The sequence below is a fragment of the Vicugna pacos genome, chromosome 1 (genome assembly GCF_048564905.1).
Source record: "Vicugna pacos chromosome 1, VicPac4, whole genome shotgun sequence".
Classification (NCBI taxonomy): Eukaryota; Metazoa; Chordata; class Mammalia; order Artiodactyla; family Camelidae; genus Vicugna; species Vicugna pacos.
Genome location: NC_132987.1, coordinates 9,174,810 through 9,181,703, shown reverse-complemented (window position 1 = coordinate 9,181,703; position 6,894 = coordinate 9,174,810). Strand labels below are relative to the sequence as shown.

At 38.1% G+C, this 6,894-nt stretch overlaps 1 protein-coding gene across 2 annotated transcripts in view; it reads left to right on the top strand.

Annotated features, from left to right (window-relative positions):
• The window catches only part of ZNF385D (zinc finger protein 385D), a 786,854-nt gene that overhangs the window by 26,799 nt on the left and 753,161 nt on the right, over positions 1–6,894 (top strand). The window lies entirely within an intron of this gene.

Below are 6,894 nucleotides of genomic sequence, written 5' to 3'. Positions count from 1 at the left end.
GTGGTGGGTGAGTTTATAAAAATAAGACACTTAGACTTTGTTTATATGCAAAATTTAAGTTTATTATTGGAGAGAATATACATATATGTATATATGAATATATATATGTATATAAATATATACACACACACACACACTGATATGAATGTGGTCTTTGAAATCTTTGCTTCTAAGATTTTATGGCGTTTCCTGCATTCTCATCCTTAGGTGAATTCTGTGTTGATATGGCGTGCATAAAATTACACGGCCTTCTTATCATTTTATAAATGTACAGACAATCTAACCTAACCTTTCTAATGACGCTACTAAGTAGAAGAATCTATTTTCATTTTGCTTCCAACTCAGCTTTTGATTTTGTCGAGCAGTAAATGGTCTAGATTTTTACTGCCAAGTCTGATTGCTTGCGAACTTTGCAGTCCTTCTACTGTTAGCTAGTCTTTCCTGAAACTGACTCGGTATCAATGTTACTTTTTCTTCCTGCGGGGCTACTGATCCAGTGCAGTTTATTATTATGATTCTAGGAGAGACTTTTGGACTTCAGTTCAGAGCTACGTAGATCAAAACTCGGGGAGTGTCATCTTTCTTCCCTGCAGTGGTTTGACCTAAAATAACTGTGTTCCGATGCTACCAGTGATATATTTTCCTGTAAATTGTAGTTTCTTTCCAATCTGTTTTTTCAAAATCCAAGATAAATTTAATTAAATGCATTATTTAAGGGTGAGTGATTAATATACAGGCAAAAATATTGTGGGCCAAACCATATGATTTTACTCCGTAGCTGAAAATGAGGTAGATTTTGGAAAGGGTAATGAAAAAACTGATACATAGTAGACAATGTACTGTGTCTCTCTTTCTTGTCATCATATTCCTTTTTGCAAAATCTTACCCTAACACTTGAAATTTTACTTCTTTTTCAATATTATGTTAGGTGGTATTAAAAATCTCAAATAGTCAATGCCTCAGATGGAAACTTGGTTTTTGCCTTGCCTTACTAGCGTATTAACAACATCTGAATGATCATAAAGCAGAACAGAATGAAAAGTAGCATTATGACTGGAGTGGAACACCCCGGTGGAGGGGAAAAAAAGGAAATTTCCATTTCTTTTTAAAGTCGGAAAAAGTGTTGGATTGCATTTAAAATTTACACATTTGAAAACTACCTGGTTGTTTTCAGTTTTCAAGATTAGTGTAAAATGCACTGGGTTCCTTTTGAGATGGGGAAAGAGAATGGGATTTTAAAAATAAGTATATGAAATGGCACTTAATCCTTTGAAGACCCTAAGTGGTTTACAAGATGCCTCTAAATGGTACCTAAGTGTCAGTGTCCACAGTCTGGGTTTGAATTAAAGTTAAAGCTTCATCACCTACTGGATTTGTTTCATTGGACACATTTGTTTGCACTCATTAAACTTCAGTTTTCTTCCTAGTATAATGGGATAATAATAATTTGTAACTCATGAAGGCTTTCTTGGGATAAAGTGAGAGAATGAATATAAAAGCCCTTCACATATTTGATGCAGAGCAAATGTTCTATAAATGTATGATTCTTATTAAAACCTTTCAGAGTAGAGTGAAGGGAGATATTTCTGAGTCTAGTGCCTCAAATAAGCCAGTCTCTCTTTTCTTCCAACAAATAAGTCATCATTTGTCTTTCAGGCAAATATTTTTGGCGAAAGTAATGAGTTTTTCTTTGAGGCAAAAAGTGGATCCTATTTTTTGAGCTGAATAAAGTGGTAGACGTGAATTTATAGGGAGCCTGGCTTATAAATTAAGTCATTCTGTAAGCACGAAGGCTAATGGGAGTAGGAAATATGAAATAAATTCTGGTATGCAAGAGGATGCCAAGGGAGGCATGCCGACATTCAATTTCCATGTGCAGCCCATTGCATTTGGGCTTCTTGGGAAGCAGAATCTATGAGGAGATTCGTGAGCATGGAGTTTACTGGGGTTCAACACGTGGTGGGGGAGGGAAGACAGCAGGACTGGAACCAGGGAGAAGCTGGATTATGATGCAGTCACATAAAGAGCTCAGCCAAACCATGAGCTCTGGAATGGGGGTGGCCCAGACGTACCCTAAGTTGGTGCAAGAGTCCAAACTTTATATCCCCACCTTGGCCAGTCATTGGATACTGACTGTCCTGTAAAGGGGACATGACCTTGGGCCAGGAAGCTCTCTCCACCTGAGCGAAATAACTGGGGAGGAATGACAGCTGTGTGTCAACCAGTAGCTTTTCTAGAAGCTGAAAAATGAAGTCCTTTAATCTTGCAGGGGGATCTGGATGGTACAGCCTAGAGCCCACAACACAGTCACTCTCCTGTACATAATTGTTGTATTTTCCTCTTATGTAAGTTATATTAAGTGCCTATTTATTTGGTTGGATTGAAAACCCCACGCCAGCAGGAATGAGTGTGGCTCGTGTGTATTCATTGGCTAAAAGGGTACTTGGGACATTGTGGCCTCTTGAAGTCATAAAAAGTAGTTCAAAATGTTTAAGAAAAGAATTTGAAGCCTTCATATTATAAAAATAAGGATTTTACTCCAAGTGTAATGAGGCAAGTAATTACATAGTTTTTAATCATTGGACAAGTAGGTGCTTTTAGTTTTGAAGTCCAAAGACATTTATTCTTGTTAAGGCAGACTGAGGAGTTGGGAACTTCATGCTCTGTATCTAGTGAGATCTAGTAGGGAAATTACCTGGACAGTAAAATAATCGGGTTAACAGAGAACTGCAAATGTAATGCACAATCAAAACAATAAAGCCATCAATCATTATTCATGTGGTTTGCACTTTTTGCTGTTATTGTAGTTGCTATTACTGTTATAGCTAATAGTGCATCACATGGCCAGCGTTTTTAGAATAACAGCGTGTAGGAAATACTATACCAGGTGGTCATAAACAAAATTACAACACCTCGTAGGAACTTGGAGCTAGTACTTCTCAAAAAAAGGTCCCTGAGCCACAGAATCACATGGGAATTGTGTGAAAGGAGGAGTTATGGGTCCAAAGCATCTCACCGAGGTAGAGTGGGCAATTGCATTTTGCAAAATCCCCCCAAGTCACTCTGATGCACGTTAAAGTTTTCGATCAAGTGATGAGTTGGTGAGTTGATATACAGACCAGAGAAGGGAAAGCAGGGAAACATCACCAGCATTTATTCATCACCTGTTTGGTACCAGGACTGTGTTAGGGGTTATCTTTATTAGTTTTTATTAATCCTAGCTAAAAAAAAAAAAAAACAAAAAGGCTGAAAGGTAGATGCTGTCATCCTTGCTTTTAAAAGTAATACTGAGCTCAGAGGAATCAGTAGCCCTGAGGTTAGGAGTGAGTGGAGATGAAGTTCCAGTCTGTCTCCGACTCCAAAGCTCATGTGCTTGCAAATATTCAGAAAAACTCAATAGACAAAATAGAGGAGTTTGTTTCTCATCCTCACAGGGGTAGTGCACAGTACATCCGATAAGGTTGTGAGAAATGGAATCTCTCTCTTCTGGGACGGGGTCATGAGGAAGGGGAGCTGAGATGGATCTTAACTCATTGGAAAGTAGATAACGAGAGAGAAGTAGAAATCTTCTCATTTGTTCAGCTTAGAAAAAAAAAACTAGAGGTGGTAAAATGTTATACACGCTCTGTGTTCTTGGTACTCAAAGTGTGGTCCACAGACCAGCAGTATCAGCATCACCTGTGAGCTTGTTAGAACGGACTCTCTGGCCCCACCCCAGATCTGCTGAATCAGCACCTGCATTCCAACAAGATCCCCACGTGAGCTGATGCACACAGCACGCTCGTGGATTGGTGTTGCTGAAACCAAGAGTATAAGTGAATTGTCAGCCAATATACATCTGAATCAGATAGTGAAGTACCTCTTCTTTAAGGCCAAGGTATTAAGATTTTCATGATCTAATGCCTTGTTGAAATTCTAAGCTAAACATATAAGCTAAACAAGTTAGAAAAAATAGGAAAGAAAATGTTATTTATTGAGAAGACCATTTAAAGGAAGCAGCGGGAACAGTAATTACTAGGACTGTGTTTCCTAAAGTGGAGTCCGGGGACCAGCAGCAGCGTCACATGGAACTTGTCAAAATGCAGATTCCCGGGCTCCGCCCACACCTACTGAATTAGAAACTGCGGGCATGGGGCCCGGCAATCTGTGTTTTAACAAGCCCACCAGAGGATCTCAGTGTAGTACACGCACGTGTAAAAACCCCTGTACTAGGGGGCACTAAATGTGACATTATTTCCTGATGAAAAGAAAAACAGTAAAATGTTCTAAGCGTTTGCATTGTGTGTGTGTAGATGCAAGCCTAGAAGCTGGCTTTAGTTAACCTAAGCTGGAAGAGAGTTTATTAGCAGGGTACTGGGGGGCTCATAGAGTCAATGAGATCACAGGGCAATGAGGTGAAGGAAATTGGCAAAACCAAGGGTATCTGAGAACCTGGCTCAGGTCGAGTCACAGGTACAATCACTAGGACGCTCCAAGGGTCCTGCCACAGACACCGTTGCCAGTGGACGTGTTCTGCTGCTCCCAACAGGATGTCTGTAACTAGTTAGGGACCTGGCTGGTCTGTTGGTCCCTTCAGTTCCAAAACCCGGGGCAGGAATCTGATTGGCTGAGCTGAAGTCACATGCTCAACTCCAGCTCCGCAGAAGAAAGGGAGGGTATATCTGCACTCCTTTGGCTTCCACAGTGAAAAGTTCCGTAAAACGAGACAGGGGATGTGCCAGAATTATTGCTGAGTTGTACTGCTGTTGTTTTGTTTTTCTGTTTAGTGAATGGTTTTGAAGATACTGATTTTTTCCCTCCATCTTTTTTGAAGTATAATGGACAAAAAATATCGTTTATCCTTAAGGTGTACAGATTGTAGTTTTGATACCCATTATGAAGTAATTGCCACAATTGAGCTAATTAGCATATCCATCACTTCACATATTTACCATTTTCTTTTTTTGCATGTGCGTGGTAAGAACACTTGAGTTCTACCTTCTTAGCAAATACCAAGTGTACAGCATGATGAGTTAGCTATATTCACATTGCTGAGCGTTAGGTCTCTAAAGCTATCCATCTTGCATAACTGAGACTTTCGTACCCCTTGCCCAATAGACATCTCTCTGTTTCCTCTTTCCCCCAGAAAAATAAGTAAAAGGTATCCAAATCCAAAAGGAAGAAGTAAAATTATCTCTGTATTGCAGGTGACTTGATTACATATGTGGCAAACTCTAAAACTTAACAGGAAGACTTTAAACTAATAAACAAATTCAGTGAAGTTGCAGGATACAAAATCAGTATACAAAAATCAGTTGTGTTTCTATACACAAATAATAAATGATCCAAAAAGGAAATTAAGAAAACAATCCCATTTACAATAGCAGCAAAAAGAATAAAATTAAAGTTAAGAATCAACTTAACAAAGAAGTGAAAGACTTGTACTGATGGTTTTAATAACAGGTCATTGAAGCACCTCTTTATACAAATACTGTCAAATAGAAATAAAATACAAGCTATGTTTAGGTTTTCTATTAGCCACATTATAAAAAGGAAATGTTAATAATTTATTTAACCAACTAGTGTCCAAAAATGTATTATTGTAACATATAATCAATATAAAATTATTAATGAGATACATGATTTTTTTCTTAATATGTCTTTGAAATCAACTGTATGTGTTGCACTTAACAGCACATCTCAACTTGGACTGGTCATATATCGAGTTCTCAGTAGCTATGTGGAGCTAATTGCTACCATTGGACAGAAATTTTAAATTATTAGGCGTCTTTGATTGTGATTTGGAATATTCAGGAGGCTTTTCAGACAGAGGTCTCTTGGACATGTTTTTTCCAAAAACATTTAGAGGACATGACTAAATTGTAACCCAGTGAAGACATTTTAGCAAGGGCTAGACTATTGTGTTCCATATTCTTTGTCAGTGATCTGACATAATTCATGGAAGATCACTTGGGAACATACAGGAGGCTCAGTAGCTCAGCATTGCTTCTCTTTTCCCTTCTTGCTTAAAAATCTCCAGCATCTGTATGTTATATATAGGTTAAGATCTATTCTGCTACAGAGATTTATTCTTTATGTAGATGTCATAGGATTCTTTCACAAATTATTGTGAAATTCCTGCATTATATGTGAGTTTCTAATGGATTTATTGAGACAGAAGGAGAGGGAGACAATTCTACGTGCAAGGAGAAAAGCCTGGAGATTTGGATTCATACAGTCTACCAGTAAACAATCCGCAGAATTTGTGGGTCTACCGGAGGTACTAAAGCCAAAGGTAGGGCTGAGTTTTTGGCCTGAGTAACTAGTAAGATGAAATTATCAGTAGTAGTAATTAACTCAATCTTTTAATTCATTCATTAAGAGTTTTCTATTCTAATGAAAGCGAGTATCTGTGTGTATATGCATGACTGGGACATTGGGTTGGCACCAGAGATTGACATATTGTAATTGACTGTACTTCAGTAAAACGTATTTTAAAAAATTGCTCAATCTCCCTGAATGATCACAAGGGTCTCAGATACAGCCCAGGCACTTCAAGTCTTTAAAAAAAGAAGAATTTTCTCTGCTAGAAGCTGAGGATATTACCATTTATTTGTAATAATAGCTGAAATTTATGGAGCACTTACTATGTGTCTGAAATTGATATACGTGCTTTACAGGAAACAGTGTTGTTTTAAGTCTTACACTGTATTAACACATTAGGAGATAGTGAATGATAAGTGTAAGAGCTCAGAGTGTAACTTAGGAAGTTTGATTCCATTGGCAGTTGTGACACTGATACTCATGACCAGCATACTTTACAGCCTCTAAAAGATATGACTGCATTTCCGTATAATGTTGACTTTTGTGACACTTCCCTCTAAAAATGAAAAGTAATGGAAGAGAAAGAAAAAC